The sequence below is a fragment of the Leptonotus elevatus genome, chromosome 1, assembly GCF_054856555.1.
Source record: "Leptonotus elevatus isolate MCC_2025b chromosome 1, RoL_Lele_1.0, whole genome shotgun sequence".
NCBI classification, from domain to species: Eukaryota; Metazoa; Chordata; class Actinopteri; order Syngnathiformes; family Syngnathidae; genus Leptonotus; species Leptonotus elevatus.
Genome location: NC_141239.1, coordinates 45,111,500 through 45,128,835, shown reverse-complemented (window position 1 = coordinate 45,128,835; position 17,336 = coordinate 45,111,500). Strand labels below are relative to the sequence as shown.

Sequence of the window (17,336 nt, the reverse complement as noted above, 5' to 3'; positions counted from 1 at the left end):
GCCCAAAACACCTCTCCAGGGAGGCGTCTAGGAGGCTTGCAAACCAGATGCACGCCCGAGCCACTGCAGCTGGTTCCGCTCAACGTGGAGGAGCAGCGGCTCAACTGAGTCAGCTGAGCTGAGGTGTAATAATAATAATAATAATAAAAATAATAATAAATGTAATTTTTTCTGAATAAAACCTCTGCCTCGTTTTTTATCAATACTTAATCAAATACATTATTGTATTTTAATGGTGTCCATCATAGTGGTACTTGGAGAAGTAAGTATTTTTGAGGTGGTATATTGATGTCCTATTGTGGTAAAAAAAGAAAGAAAAAAGTGCAGACAACTCATAGCCTCATACTGACCTGTTTGTTGACTATTGGTTTGAATATTTATTTATTTATTTATTTTGTGCTGTGATGCGTGTGCTCGTGATGTGTGACAAATTGGCACACATTCTGTCTCTGATTGGTTGTTTTTCCTCGGGAACTGTGGTTTCTTGTATGTCACATTATGGCCAAAGACATATATTTTTTTTTTTTTTACAGATCATGCTGATCATGCCACTATACTGTCAAGACAAACCACAGACCGCCATTGATGAAGCCCTTCGTTTTAATCATTGAAATGTAAAAAAAATAAAAAGTCCAGACTTGCTGTCCGCACGCACCCATATGTGCCCGATTGCCCGTTCCTGACTTTGAAGTTTGCGCTGTGTGCTCATGTAGTCCCCCTCCAAAGTATCTTCTTGTCATGTGTCAAAACATCTCAAAAGGTGACCATCCAGCACCTCGCTCTTTGCAACCGCCAGCCTCTTTCGGTGCTTCCACTCGTGTGCGTTCACGCTGCGACGGTGCGTCCGCTTGTCCGATCGCATGAACACATTAAACACTCAACCTGATTATGTGCACCATCTCTGCGCGTTTGCGTGTCTCCAATTACGAAGCTAGTGTGAGCTGCTGGTGCTGTTAAAGGATCTAAACACGACTCGTTAAATATGCAATTATACATAAAGCCCCCCCCCCCCCCACACACACTCAAGCGGAAATATTTTCCTTAAAAATAATGCGAAAGAATGGAACAAAGTTACGTGCATTTTTATTTGTTATTCAATACACTAAAGGTGAACTTTCGTAATGTGCGCTCGTTTTTAATCCATCAGGTGCATCGGCAATCTCTTTCCCCCTCTCTCCCCTCCTTCCCCGCTCTCGCTCACAGACACGCACACACTTTCAGATGTCTTCACCGAGAAGAGGTTATGCTGTGACGCGCTGCAGGAGACAAACTACAAACAAATGCGTGGGAACTATTTTGTCCGTTTTTGCGCGTTCCACGAGGATGAGGAAATAACGCGACATGAAGTGAAGGCTAATCGGATTTTCTTTTTCTTCTTTGCGCATGAAGTTGCAATTTTGTGAGGAAGCGCCTCTTGGAAAATTTGCTAGTGGGGCTCCTAAATTGGTGCTTTCACATACATCTGTCGTCTGAAGGAGTTTTTCGTCGTAGTTGTTTTCCCCCCCTCCCTGTTTCGGCGTGCTCGATCAACGTGACTGAGGCTGGAAAATAAAAGTGCCCCCCAAAAATGTCAGCGCACGCAGCTTCAAGTCAAACAGTAAATATCGATTAACTTTTGACATTTCCTTTCTCAGAATGGTGCTCTAACAGCACCCTCCCTGCATTCAACCTGGTCAGGTGGGAGGCATTATTGGACATGTGAGTCCAAAAAGGAGGACCGGTGCGCACCAGACGGAGCCACAGCAACGCGGGGGGGAAAAAAATAAGAAAAAGCCCTCAACATTTTCCACAGCTGGGCTTCGGAGCGTGTGCACGGCAACATTTCGGCGACATTCTTGGAGAAAAATGACTTTACACGGACTGATCATGGCCGGAGGATACTGATTCTTTATGGTGTGCACCGAGCAGGAAACCTTAGGCTGGATTGTCCAGTGATTCCTGGGCATCATCTTCGCTTTTAATGACAGTCAAGGTAAGTTTGACCCATTTTCTATGTTGACTTTATCATATTGAGGAACATCTAATGCGTTGAAGAAATGGGTGGTGCTTGTTAATGAGACCTTAAGATTTTTTTCGTGTGTATGTGTGTAAAAAATGTAATCCAAATGCATTTATGTGTCTTTATTTTGCAAATCTGAGTTGATTCTAACGTGCAGTTAATCAGTGCGGCTACGGTGCTGTCCATGGTTCTGGATGAGCTTTTGTCTCTCACTCTGGTGCGCACAAGTTAGAGAACGTTTCTTTCCCCATCTCTTTAACTTGTCATATTAAGCGTCATACACAATCAGTGTATGTTTCTATGTATTTAATCAATGTTTTAAAGAGGATGCACATGATTTAAAAAAAAAATCCAGACTACTGTAGCCCCAATTCCTCTGGGTTCACCACCATTCCCACCCACTCTTGTCTCCACTTCACCTTCTTGTGGATAGTGCCACGATCAGCTTTGTCCACTCCATTGTTACGCCACAAGATCGTGAGACGCAATCACCAATTATCAATCTCACTAAGTCATAATGATATGTGTTCATTATTTCACATTTAGTTGTAGTTGGCAGGGGAGTTTTCTTACTAAATATTCGATCCCCCCAGTTTGGTGCAATGAATGTAATGCATCGTATTAGAATGCGTAAGTGTACCTAATGTTGTGGCCGCAAGTGAATAAGGTGCTGTAACAGTCACTTCAGGGTGATGTGACGTTTGTAATATAGTCTGACGGATGTTGCACTATACCAGTGGGTTCATTGCTCTGCATAAGGCTGCCATCATTTGAGTCTCCGAGTAATATGATTGGATTGCACACATAAACAAACATAATGCTGAAGAGGGACAGGCTTCCACTCTGGATGAATTTTATGCTTCATGCTGCGGAATTACTGCAAGTCCCGAGATCCTTCCTTTAAGGCCTTATGATAATGAAATGCCTTGGAGGGCCATAGAGAGGCAAGGGGCAATTATTCCCAATGAACTTTGACCCCTTGAGACAACACATCAATGAGCCCGATCATACATATTTTGGTCTTTCTGTCAGCTTCTGCGAAGGTATCTCACCTCAGGGAGCCTAGCATGATTTTGATTTGCCATTCGTGTTCAAAATATGTTCGATCTGAGCCATTCGGAGAATCAGCCATGCTTGTTGATGATCATTTTGACAATGCAGATGGAGTTGCGGCACGAAGACTCGGCTAATAACAACCAAAGGAGTAATCAACACAGTGTTCCCAACATGTGGTGAACATTTGCTTCACCAATTTTTGTAACAAGCTCTCACGATAACAACGGGGATGTTGGCAAATGATATGCTTCTTGAAAAAAGAAGAAACAGGCTCTGAAATCATCACGCAGTTTCATAAGCACAGATGCGGAAAACAGCAGTGATTCTCAGCTGGTGGGTCGGGGCCCAAAAGTGAGTCGGCTATTAAAAAATGACATGCATTTGGATTCAGATCCATGCACGTTCCCACATAGAACATACAATATTGTGCTGTAGTCGCTAGGTACACTGTAAACAAATACAGTGCAGCTCAGACTTTGGCTAGCGAGCGTCACAGCTAGCATGATGTTTTTGGTGGTATGTCAAATTCCTAATTTAACACACGTTGGTTTGAGAGACTATTTTTAAAATGGCTTGCAACTTTGCAACAATAGGAAGATGCGGGTCACAGAGTGACAACAGGGGAAAACCTCTGCTTTACATTACCTCTAGGATTGAACACAAAGTTTCCAATTGCTTTGGATTTAGATACAATTTGACTACAGGAATTAATACATATAGTAATCTGATCCAATGTCAAACCAAATGTCACCATCAATGATCATTTGAACGATGGTTAGTAATATGTTAATTTCTAGATTCTTTGTCCGCATTTGTATTTATGTATTTTTTCCCCGTACTTAAATGCAGTGTAATTGCACATCCACTGCAGTAGGTGGCAGTAACGCTCTCATTGTCCGGCAATGCGCAAGGTATTTTAGCTCCTCTGCCGAACTGTACTTACAACAATTTGATCGACAAATGATACTATTTATAGTCATGGTGGAGAGTTGGGAGTGCGTAAAACATTTTCTTCTTTCTTGGGGGAGGGCATAAGAAAAAATAATTGAGAAGCACTCTAAGACCAAATGCAAAGATTTGATTGTCGTCATATCTTTCTAACAGTTTTCCTTGTCATACAAGCAGAAAACGAAGTTGCTTTCAAAAGTAACGATGCGTAAAGTTATTCTGGATTATTACTTCTTCCATAATTTTTTTTCTGTTTCTCTTTTTTTTAAAGACTCTTCGTTGTATCATTGGAGACATTCGACACATTCTCTATAAAACTTGCTCTCATTGGGGCCACGTGCGAGTTGGAGCCTATCGCAGCTCACTTTGGGTGAGAGGCTTTTTTGTATGTCAATTGCTGGGCACATACTGTAACTATTCACACTCACATTTAGATCTATGGACTATTTCAATGAAACTAATCCTTGTGGGAGGAAGCCTGAGTACCTAGAGGGAAACACACACAAACACAAGGAGAACATGCATAATCCACATAGGAAGGCGCCTGTTTAGAGAGGCATTGAGGGGTGAAAAAAGCACCACATAACCAGAGTTAATCATTTGGCGCTTGGGAGGTAAAAGCCACTTTTGAGCTTATTTTTTATGAAAATCGTAGTCAAATTTCAAATTGTGTGACTTTTATCGACATCTGAAGTTGTTCTTAGTACTGTATGCGTTTGCACAGAAACACCCACGTAAAAAAACAGACATCATGTCTGGGCTGATTCGCCACATGGGGGAGAAGTGAGGGCAGCAGCAGCAGCTCTCAATAATCTAAAAGTAACAGAAGACGCCGCCAATAGGGAGAAATGAAAGCGAGCCATAAGCAAAAGTAAGACACATTCCTGCCGAGATGAGAAGAAATGCATAATGACCAGAGGAAAGACGGAGAAAACAGGCTGGAAGTCAAAAAGAAGGGGGGGGCGTGAGCGCACTGGAGCGACACGGGGGCGAGGATGAGAGAGGGATCAAGTGAGGAGTCAGGGGAGATGGAGGCTAAGCGTACAGTTGGAGGGGACAAAAAAAAAAGGAGGAGAAGAAAGGGACCGTGAGGCGGAGGCTGCTGCGAATGCTGCCGTTATCCAGCGGGGTGAAACAATGGCTGTACAACTGTGTGCTGAGGGCAGCCACATACTGCGCCTGGAGGGCTTCCCGCCACGGCCCGAGAGCGAGAGAGAGAGCGAGTCAGGCCGAGAGAAGAAGAGCAAGCAAGTTCGATTGCTGCCACTGTCGATATCCTACAGCGTAGAACAAAAAACATAGAAATGTGGCAGGTGGAGGCAGCGGCACCAGCGGAGCGAAAAAGATGACTCGAAAAGAACCACAATCGAAAACGAGGTCGTAACACAATTTGATTCATATAAAATACCGACATCTAGCTTCATGCTAATTGCCCGACAAACTGGCCAGATAATGATCTCCGAGCGCTCCTCATCTTGATAGAGATTTCTAGAAAGATAAGCCGGCACGTGCTTAATAGCTCATTGTGCTTACTGTACAGTTAAGACAAAATTACTCATAGCTGGGCCACATATTTTTTTAGTCCCAGTAAAGTGAAAATAAATGTGTTTTAAATTTAACACACGGCAGAGAAGAGCGTTATTAACAAGCCTGTCAAATTGGAATGATTCGATAAGTCAACAAAATACTGCCAACTTCTACCTGGAAAAATGATTGCTTCTTCCTCTAATATCTTAAAAAAAATAAAATGTTTATACATGCCTAAATGTTTGAGCTGCTTAATTATAGCCACTTCCAAGTCCCTGGGAGCTGTAATATTCCCTGCCAGGTTGGTGTGGGCCTGTGGGGCTTATCCGGGTCACCACAACATTGAGGCGCTTTAAATCATTCAAGCAAGTGCAAAATGCCTGTCCACGCTCTGGCTGCCATGTCAGACTTAAAATAAATAAATCCCCTCTCCTTACTTTTTAATCTTTTTCTGAGTAATGTGCGTACACTCACGTCCGACAACGAGGCGCTCTAAAGTGGCCATGACTATACGAAGGGATGTGCCAAATGTGCTTGACAATTGCTGACATGAACGAAGGCATTCAAAGTCTTATATAGTGGAGGTGAAGAGCATCAGTAAGCTCCAGTTTTGCCCAGAAAAACAAATGGTAAAAATATTTTGCGGTTTTACCTCCACATTAATTCTAAGTCTTTGCACATGTTTCAGTAATTATCTTCAAATATGTATAATGCATTTCGAAACAAACCTCTATATTAAATGTACAGTCTTTAATTTCACATTTTTTTATGACTCTTTTACAAACAGAAGCCACAGAATGTCTTTTGTGATATTTAATTTGTATATATATATATTTTTTTTTTAATACATCCTGCAAAAGTGAGTCAAAATATGCCTCTCAGACGGTTGACTCATGCACAGCCACCCGCCGGCCGTGCTATTGTGTCACAGTGAATATGACCACAAGTGCGCGTGACCAACGAGATGGTGGTGCAATCATGCGTGCTTGTGACAGATCCTATCCAGGGGGACTCTTCATGTGGTAGCACAAAGAAAGGAGATACAGCAGTTGGTCAAATAATACCAACACCTTGTGAAAATCAAGCAACTTAGCTGTTGCTTAGACAAAATCTCAAGGTTTAGAATGCTCCTTCTTAGTCCTAATTGGACTTGATGAACAGACAAGCATCTGTTATTGTCGTTGGCAACATTAGAAGCTTGGTTTCATCAGAAGACTTCTTTCTCTTCCTCTCCTTGCTTCCAGCTTGCTTGTTTCTACCAGTCGGCACCAGCAGTTTTAATATCATCATTATATCATGCTGACTTCACTCTGGAGAGAGCGCTGGTTGTTACGGAGGAAGCCCTTGCATCTATTCCTTCATATGTCTTCCTACTATTAGTATTTATGTCACATCTATTTCTCTACTAACCTTTTATAAGAGACAAGCAACGGTGAAAATAGATCCTCCACCCCCAGAAGTGAACAGCGCTTGAAGGTTGTGTACTTGTTTGTGCGTTTGTGTTGCGTTCCTATAGTTTGCGGTTAATCCAAGGGTGACAACAATGCTTACAAACCCACGCAAGCGCACGTCTCCGGCTAATCTCTGGCGACAAGCCGCAGTGTGCGGTCCATCACACGACATCTCAACGATAGATAATTGTATGCCGCGCAGCATGCGAGTGTCGGGATTTGTTGCATGTCATGTCAGGGATTAGCATGAGCGAGGGATAGCGGCTGCTTAAATGTGCTTGACTTCGTAAGTAAACATACTCTTGGATTAGGGTGTATTTTGGCGTTAGGCAGATGCACGGTGCAAGTCTCGACCAAGCAAGCGGCAACGGGTTTGAGATGAAATTCTGTCCACTCGTTTGTGCCCTGTGAGTGATTAGTGACCAGTCTAAGGCGGAATCCGCTATTTTCATTTGGCAAAGAGAAAAAAATTGATGGATGAACGGGCAAGCAAAGTGAATCTCAGCTGTGAACCGCCATCCATCCACTGTGCTGCCTGTCTCGTGCTTCTTCTACTATCCAGGGAAAGTAGACGATGTCACATGACATGACATGGGCTATTGGTTCAACCCCTGGTTCTCCCCCAGATTAATCAACGTGCCCTTGAGGAAAATACCCAACCCACGGTTTCATTAATGTATATTTCCCCATTCATCTTTCTTAATTATCTATCTCTTTGATCAAATTTGGTTCAGGGAGAGAATGCCGTATTGGAAGTATTCAATTCAGATCACAAGCCACCCCAAGGGACATACTGCTTAGAAAATAATCAACTTCCACCTTGCAGCCATAGTAAAAAAAATACCATATTTGATCACTTATAAAGGGGTTCAAAATGGCCCCGGCACAACTCACTATGGGGAAGCAGAATAGTGCATGAGAGAGCAGCGGTAGCATTGATGTGAGATTCCAGGCTCAGTTCCCACCCAGTCATTGGAGTTGTGCAGTGTCTGCCCCAAGCCTGAATAAACGGGAGGGTGTAAAAATCGAGGCCATGCTACTCGCGCAAAACATGACTGAGGAACGGAAATGAGAGAGAGCTTGTTGTGCATTGGCTGAAAATTAATTTCATGCTGTACTACGTATATATTCTATATACTATACATCCACTCCCCATTGGGAGTTTGGTAACATGCTCAAGGGCACCTCAGCTGTGCTTCAGAGCCAAACTGCAACTAGTGCCAATTACTAAATCTTGGATCAGTAGCAAGTTTTCCTCTTTTTAGTTGAAGGCGTCTTCGGAGCTTGAGATGAGCCCTCAAAAGGGCGCAATTGCCATTCAGCCAGCAACGAGAAAAGATTGTGCCTTATAGCTTGTTAACCCGGTAAGCACAATTGTCAAACATTATTAATTTTTAAATGCAGCATTTGCGCCTCCAGCAATAAAAAACAGCCACAATAATTACTAATAACTAAAACGGAAAAAACATTTTCATTTAACAAAACAAAATAAAAATGCTAAGGCTAACTAACTGAAACTACATTTTAGGTTTATAAAACGAATTAAAACTAACTATAATCACAGTGAAAATGTCATTTGTTGTTGTCTTTGTCAATTAATTTCATACATGAACCTTCAGGGTTGATTCTAAATATATTTGTATGGTGGTTGCACAGAATAAGGAAGGTCAAACAGTTGTTTGGGAATTGTATATTACTTTACTACACAATACTTACCAGGTATCGGGCCAATAACCGGCCTCATTTCAAGGTACTGGTACTCGTGATGGTGGCCGATACCAGTATCGGCAGCCTTTCTGTGGCTCGGCAATCACGAATTAGAAATGAGAAGAATAGAAAATTGTCATTCATTTCATGCATTTAAAAAATATATATTGTGTTGGGATATATTGGACTGGGATCCGTCATTGTTTTTAAGGGGTATCTTATTCAAAAGTGCTAGTGGTAACAGTACTAGTGATATTTTACATATCCTGCCTTCCTGTCACGCTTTAAATCCGCTGCTCACGGAGTATCAACACAAGTTAGTTTTGCTTGCTGCGTTCATCTGTTCCCGTCTGAAAGGTTTTTGTTGCAAAGACCCACAACAGGCAGGACATATTTTCTAATTAGAATGGAATCCTAATCAGACTCCCTTTTCCTTCTTTCTGTGACCTGCACGGATCCACGTGTGTGGGCTCTCGGCACGCCTTTCCCCGCAGCAGTTTTGTTACCTGTCACTGCAGACACCAGCGAGGAAGGCAGACCCGAGCCTGCTCTACCATCACTAAGTCATTTTGACGGACAACACATCCCATCGTTCAACCTCTATCTGCTCACTGCTTAGTGATGGGAGCAAATAGCCTCCCTTAACGACAAATTGTGACCTTTTCCAAGACAGACTGATGCAAGTTCATGAACACATCATTTAGCATTTGCGTGGGATGCATAAATCCACATTGAATTGACGTTTTGTGAACCCGACCCCCCCCCCCCCCCCCTCTCGAACATGGCTATAATAATAAACGTCAATGTTGCCTTGTTGTAGGTCAATTATGGTTTTCGTTCTTCTCCAACTACACCGATAGAGATCAGTGGGGCTGCTGTCATCATTGGCATGAGAGGCTATCGAATGATTGCATCAGCAGTGCCTGAAATGCTTGTCAGTAAAGGTGGCACACAATGACGGAAGGCAGCCAGTACGTATAACCGCAATGTTTGAAAAGACTGTTCTGGTTTATAATCGATACTTGTTATAGTCTTGTGTTAGAAAACCTTGTATAATCTACAGTAATTATGTTGAAAGTCAAAATCAGCATGAGTGTTAATTTTGTCAACGCAAACTAAATTTTTTTAAATCCAAAAAAGACCCCTGGATTTGCCCTTTTCTAACCTGAATATAAACCCGGCGGGGTTACCAGATGTTGGCATTCTGTCACTCCTGACTTTGAACAATGCTTTGAAAGGCGCTTGTGTTAGCTTCAAATGTTAGCGTGCTAGCTAGCCCTTAGGATTTACTGCTGCTATCTTAATTTTTAAATAAAAATGTAAAACAACTGTGATAGCCTCATTTGTTGTGGAGAAATGTGAAATTGGAGGAACTAAGGAAGGCTGCCATGAAATGAAACCAAAAAAAGGTGTATAATTTCGGCAACACACATTTTCCACCGGACTAAAATTAGACTAGGACTAAATCAGTATGCATTTTAGTCAACGAATGAAAATGAGACGAAAATGTACTTCACTTAATAAAAACTGGACTAAAATCTATTGACATTTTAGTTCATGAACAAAAACGAAATGAAAATGATATGATTTTGTGTAAACTCTTGTCTGCTAATCTGTCACCGTGACACTGTCATGTGACACACAGTGACGCATCCCCTTTCAAATCGGCAGCTAGCAAGTGCAACATGCAAAAACATGGGGTGGATTCACGGTGAAAGGTTAAAAAAAGTAATTAAAGTAAATTATAGTTATAACATAACATTAATCCAACGGCTACAACATTCCAACAATAATGTTAATCCAACCGCTAACTAATGCTGGCTAATTTACTAGCTCGTAGCATGTTTTTCATCAAAAAGATTAGAGGGAATTTTATGTGAAATAGTTTCAGATCCGAAATGTTTAACATTATCTGCTGACAAAAAAAAATAAAAATACAAGGGTAAAATGATTGTCCTGACTAAAACTAGACTAAAACATTAACAGTTTTTGTTGACTAAAACTAGACAAATAAACTTGAACTAAAATAAAGACTAAAATGCCGGATTTATAGTTGACTAAAAATGGACTAAATAAAAACGGGATGAGGTTGATTAACTATGATAAAAACCATACAAGCGTGATTGAAACTGGACTAAAACTGAGACTACATTTAAAAATGACTGATAAAAATTAACACTACTCTGTCACGGTTGGGGTGGAGGACCCAAATGCAGGGAGGCAAGAGAACCACGGCAGGGATGCATGTAATACTGAACACAATTTATTTAACAAAAACTCTAAATAAACAAAACCAACAACGTTATGAAAAGACCAAAAGTCAACGTAACAACAAAACACAAGAGCGGTGACAGCGACAATGATCCAACAAAGACTGAAAGAAACCAGGAAACTAAATACAAGCCAACTGACGAGACAACGAGAGACACCTGGACAAGACACAAGTGGCTGGAGGAGATGATTGGACGACAAGGGAAAAGGATGACGAGTACAGGTGCAAACAAAACCAAGCAAGACAGGACACAAAGCCAAAACAACAAACCGGAAGGCGTCCATAGGGCTCAATCATAAACAGTCCCATTGGCCAATGGAAAAAACACACGAGGCTTTTTGAACAAAACACAAACTAAAACTGTTACACTTTAAACAGCACTATAATTACAGTATAGCATACTTTATATCAATGTAAAATCCCTTGAAACGCTACTCTGTATTAAATATAAAATACATATTCGAACTGTCACTGAAAGCAACCACACCTCACAGTTTGATTGATAGATAGATAGATAGATAGATAGATAGATTTGGACATTATGGTTGTAGGCTAGCAGGCTAGCTAGCAAGAAGCTACAGCGCGTAGCATGCCGCTGGACTCTCAGCTCAAACTTTCGCTCCGAGTAAGTTCCAGTGAATACCGGTCGCCATTTCCTCCTCCCGTCCGTGAAGCTTTTTCAAACTGCCCGCGTGTGGAGGACGCGACTATTCAGTTCGTTCGTTCCCACCTGCCTGACATCTAGCAATGGTCCAACTCACGCGGGCATGCGCCGTCTCTCTCTCTCTCTCTTGCCCTCTTTCGCACTCTCTCTCATCGTAGAAATTGTAATCCCTCGAAATAATTCCCATTTTTAATATATATACCTGTAATCTGATTACATGTTTTTTCCTGTAACTGTAATGGAAGTTACATCTTTTTTGTAATCTGATTACATAACGGCAGTACATGTATTCCGTTACTCCCCAAGCCTGGTGATAGTATGTGTATACCTGAATACTGTAGTATACTCACACACTAAGTTGCCTAATGTGTTTGCCAATGACAAAATATATTGTATTGAAAAGTGCAAAAGCTCTTTTCTTCCCCATCGTATTAATGATGACGCTCAGCGCTCATCACTCTTAATGAAATCGTACCTGGACGATTCTATCTCATTTGTTCCCTTGCTGCCGCCGCCGCTCTGTGAATGCGGGAAGAAAAGTCGATCTGTTTGTGTGTAAACACCAAAGTGTCAGAAAGACTGAATTGCGCTTTTAGTGAAAGGTTAGCTGTGTTAAAGATAGCGGTATGATGGAGCATCATCTTTGTGTATCAGATCACTCAAACGCTTCATTCGCCTTCTCTGTCTGCCTGTTTTTGGGGCCACCTTCCTTTCATGCCGGATAGGTAATAAACACACGCGCACACACACAAATACGAGTCCGCAGTTCACACAAAGCTGAGAGCTGCAGGGGTGTAAATGTCAGCCCTCACCTTGTCTATTTGTTGATAGATTTGATTGATCGTGGTATGCTGACAGCGTGTGTGCATGTGCGTGTGCGCGCGCACTTTTATGCGTGGCTTTGTGAGGACGTGGCGTTCATACAGTACAAGGAGCACCTTTCGGTTAGTTGGGAAGACTTGCCTCAAAATGTACAAGAATTACATAAGGGTATCATAATGAATTGAAATGAATTATTATTAATCTCATTTGAAAATGATGTTTAATTTGGCTGCATGTTATTCATTTCAATTTCATCATGCTATTTCAGTCAAAATGGCTTTGCGAGTATTCAGTGATGAGCAACTCGTCAAATCCCACGCGCAGGCAAGTTTGAGATGAAACCGTATCCTCCCTCTTGTGACATTACAAACCTGCTCCTTCCAAAGTGTTACAATACATTAGTCAAGGATCTTAATGACGTGACGTTGAAGTTGGGGGGGGGGGGGGTACGAGTAATTGCTTTAGTCATACGACATGACGTCAAGCATCAGCTGAAGAAGACCTTGATGACATTTTAGGGGTTGAATTATATACAGCGCATACTGTATATGTATTGACATTTTAAGACCGCGGGAAAAACTAGGCTGCATTCGTTAAGCGCCTGTACGAAAGCCGTGGACTCACTGTGTCATTGTTAAATGTTAAGCAGTAAAATGTGTGACTGTGTGTGTATGTGCAAGAAAGCTAGAGCAACGTATTATTTTTTAGTCGGGTGGTATTAATTAGCTCACAACTGTCTGCATATTATGCAGTCCAGCAGCTTCTTTTAAGTCTGGAGCTTTCCATGCTGCGATGGGAGGCGCTAGCCACCAAGCTATCTTAGGAGCTAACAGATTTGGGCCTAGTAATAATAATGAAATACCGTACATAACTTAACCACACCGATTCACTCCTGTTCACTTGTTTTTAGGGTGTGATTATGTGACATTCGCAAGATGTTCCGTTAGGCACTGTGATGTCATTTTCAGTCAAAATGGCCGCCCCTGAGATGGATGAAAACAGGTGGATTTTGCTGCTTAGTTCATAGCGCACAAACATATTGTTAATCCAAATTAATTAATCCAACTGTGTATGGCCTTCAGTGTGAATTTATCCACTACTAAATTGTAAAAAAAAAAAAAATAATTAAATAAAAAATACAATAGGGAAACAGAGGCTTGTTCACACATTTGAGCAAAAACACTATTATTACTAAAGAAAGAAATATAATACACCATAAATACACATTATATCAACTTGTGTCCAAACATCTACACTGTAATAGAGCAGTTCACAATCGTTTTTTTAAAATGACAATTTTCTTTTCCAAACTAAATTGGGTATAATCCAAGCTAGCAAGTTGATGCCGCTGTGGAAAGGAAACGATAAATAAATCCTTTACCGAGTTGGAAACAAGCCAAGCAGCTACAAGTGCTGTCCAACCTATCTTCACAATGTCCACTTTAACTTGAAAAGTCTACCTTGAAAAATTAATTTTTAATGTCAGACATGTGTCCTCTTCTTTTCAATCACCTTCATATACAGTTAGGGTATATTCATCCTGTAGCTTATGAACAGCTCAAGGCGACATTATGTGGAAACTAGACTAGCTAGCCCATTTTTTTACCATTTATATTTCATCATCGTCATTCGGTGTTCTGAGAGTTAGTTTTAGATTTGAGTTTTTTTCTGTATTATCTATTGAACATACTTTTCAATCAACTATGTTTTGCATGCAGCATAGATACTGTACTCATTGCACATTTCCATATTAACCTTGATCAGAGGCTTAAAGAATCATTCTTTACATATCATATTTATCACTGGCGTTGCCTGGTGAGCAACGCGTTTTTCTAGGGCTCCCCTAGTTTTGTTGTGCCTTGTTCAGTATTCCGCATGTGTCCTGCACCACTGGAAGCATTTTGCTTGGGGTCAAGCAGTCCACCATTTGGGTAAAAGTGCACCAGCAGACAGTACAGTGCGTTTGACAGATATTTTTCTCACACTTTCTCGACCCATGTGTTATGCTTAACAGTCCTCGGTATTTTCAGACTTTTTTTGGGGGAGAAGTACTCTGCTGCGGGGTCTGATTACCGCTCTGCTATGTATTCCCGCAAGCAGCATTACGTCGACCAATAAGATGAGAGGATTCTGTATCGGTGGAACATTACTGCAAGTTGTCACATAAAGGGCACTGTTATTCATTCAATTCCATTGACATTCAACTATTTTGAACTCTCACGGTATTACGAGACAAAGTGCACCCCTTGACAACTCAATACAAGACACGTACTTAGAGTTGTAAATATGAAACAATTCCGTATTTCAAGGGGACGGTTGGCAACCCTATTTACAGTAATTAGGAAATGTAATCCCACTCGAGTAGCTCTGATCAACCAACCAGAGGATGGAAAAATTCACGAGGATTACTTTTAAAATGTAATCCATTACTGTTGCAAGTTACCTGCTAAAATATTTAGTTAGTGACGTAATCCAAGTACCATAATATTAAAGTAATGTAACTGGATTACTTTTGGATTACTCCAATACTGAGTATGCCCATGAAGACAAAATAAAAATAAATATCACCACAATATATATTCTATACAATGTGCCCCTGCTATTTGCGGGTGATAGGGACCCGCAGCCTACAAATAGCAAAAATCCAAGTGTAATTAAAAAGCATGTAGGCTATTGACTGATTGATTGATTGATTGATTGATTGATTGAAGTCCATATGCTGTTTTTGAACTGTCACTGAAAGCAACCACACCTCACAATTTATTAGATAGATAGATAGATAGATAGATAGATAGATAGATAGATAGATAGATAGATAGATAGATAGAGCAGGCTAGCTAGCAAGAAGCTACAGCGCGTAGCATGCCGCTGGACTCTCATTTCAAACTTTCGCTCTTTCAGAAAGACGAGTAAATTCCAGTGAATACCGGTCGCCATTTCCTCCTCCCGTCCGTGAAGCTTTTTCAAACTGCCCGCGTGTGGAGGACACGACTAGTCAGTTCGTTCGTTCCCACCTGCCTGACATCTAGCAATGGTCCAACTCACGCGGGCATGCGCGCTCTCTCTCTCTCTCGGCCTCTTTCGCACTCTTTCTCATCGTAGAAATTGTAATCCTCGAAGTAATCCCCATGTTTAATAAATGTACCTGTAATCTGATTACATGTTTTTTCCCCCTGTAACTGTAAATACAGTTAATTATTTTTTTGCAATCTGATTACATACATGTATTCCGTTACTCCCCAAGCCTGACGATGGCTTAGTGGTGAGAGTGGTGATTCTGAAATCTGACTGTTGGAAACCAATTAATACAATTTCATGTAAGTTGGTCAATACTTTTGATAGTGTTTAAGATCACAGAGAAGGCCTCAGCTAGGATAGACTTCAGCTCTCTGAGGCCATGAAAAGCATAAACAAAATGGGAAATATGCATAGTGCCGGTGAGAGTAAATATGGCTTGTTCCGGAAGTACATACAGTAAATGACGAAAATGTTTCAGTAGTCTCGAGATCTTCACTGAAGTAAAACTGATTATGTTTACGTGGATGGTACATGATGTCACATACTGTAATTATATATCTGTCTGTTTTGTTTTTGTGCTTCCCTCTTGATCTGCAGTATACTGCTTCCTAGTTGCACGTCATATCTGACTCCCAAATGCCACGCATGTATCTTAGAGGATCCGAGTAGGGTGTAGCTGACAGACTTATGACATAGTTGTCACGGCTGATGGTGATGACCGTGTTCGGCTGCGCACCTTCCCGCCGCCCTGAATCATCACCCCTTGTCGCTCATAAAACTGTAATCACAAGCACACAGCAACAGGGAAAACACAACCCCACACATCGGCATAAAACTAAATGCACTTTAGACTAAGATGCACTGGCACTTTGGAAGAAAAAAAAAACTACATTTCCAAACAGCAATAGATTCACAGAGGACTTTTAAAAAGCAACTAGTGCACAATCAATGATGGGAATGCTCCATTTTAATAGCAGACAACATCATGAAGAGTTGAAATGCAACACAGGCGTCTCCATTCTTTGTCAGTTAACTAAAGTGAGGCTTTATTTTTATTTCCTCTGCTTCCAGGGAGCTGTTCCAATCGAAAGTACAACTAAACCAAAAATGCTCAGAATGCATTTATGCATGCATGTATCCCAATATGCATTTTGTGCTCATTAAAATGTCTTATAAATATGACACACCACAGAAGAGTCCCAAATCTGAATGAATAAAAAAATTGGCGAGTATATGAAATGAGGCTTCAAAATCACAAAAATCAAGACGATTAGTTTCATGACATCTCCTGAAATGTTTCACGCAATTGCCATATTTTACATAGGGCTGGGCAATATATCGAAAACAAAAAACATCAATATATATTGTTGATATAAGTTTCATATGTTTTTATCTGAATTTTTTCATCATCCAATAGTTGAACATTATATTGGGTAATTACAAATAATTAATTAAGAATACATTGAGATTGCTTATTTTGCCACATGAAAAAAATATTATTCTTTCATTAGATAATAAAAATGTTATGTCTTTAGGTACATGTTAAATATCGCAATAATATCGATATCACAATATTCAGCAACTATTTTTAATTTTTCCAATATCGTGCAGCCCTATTTTACAGTTACTTTACATTTCAATCAAAGCTATAATAGTGAGTTAGCTTTGAGATGTGACTACGTATGGGCTTGTGATGACTGTAGCAAATGGCACTTGTCGACTTCTACAATTCAAACTTTTATTGGTGTTTATGAGGTAGTTGTTGGGAAATGCTCCAAAGAATGATGCCGTTATAGGCAGTCTTTTTTTTTCTTCTTTTTTTTTATTGAAAGTGGCACTTGTCTGCTTTTTTGTTTGAATTTTTCAAGTTCA

At 40.8% G+C, this 17,336-nt stretch overlaps 1 protein-coding gene across 3 annotated transcripts in view; it reads left to right on the top strand.

Moving 5' to 3' along the window:
* The first annotated feature begins 1,233 nt into the window (after positions 1-1,233).
* Positions 1,234-17,336, top strand: part of cacna1ia (calcium voltage-gated channel subunit alpha1 Ia) — a 174,154-nt gene continuing 158,051 nt past the window's right edge. For all 3 annotated transcript variants that reach the window (XM_086076594.1, XM_086076756.1, XM_086076677.1), the window contains exon 1: positions 1,234-1,972. The gene's annotated coding sequence lies outside the window, so the exon portion shown is untranslated. The remainder of the gene's footprint in view (positions 1,973-17,336) is intronic.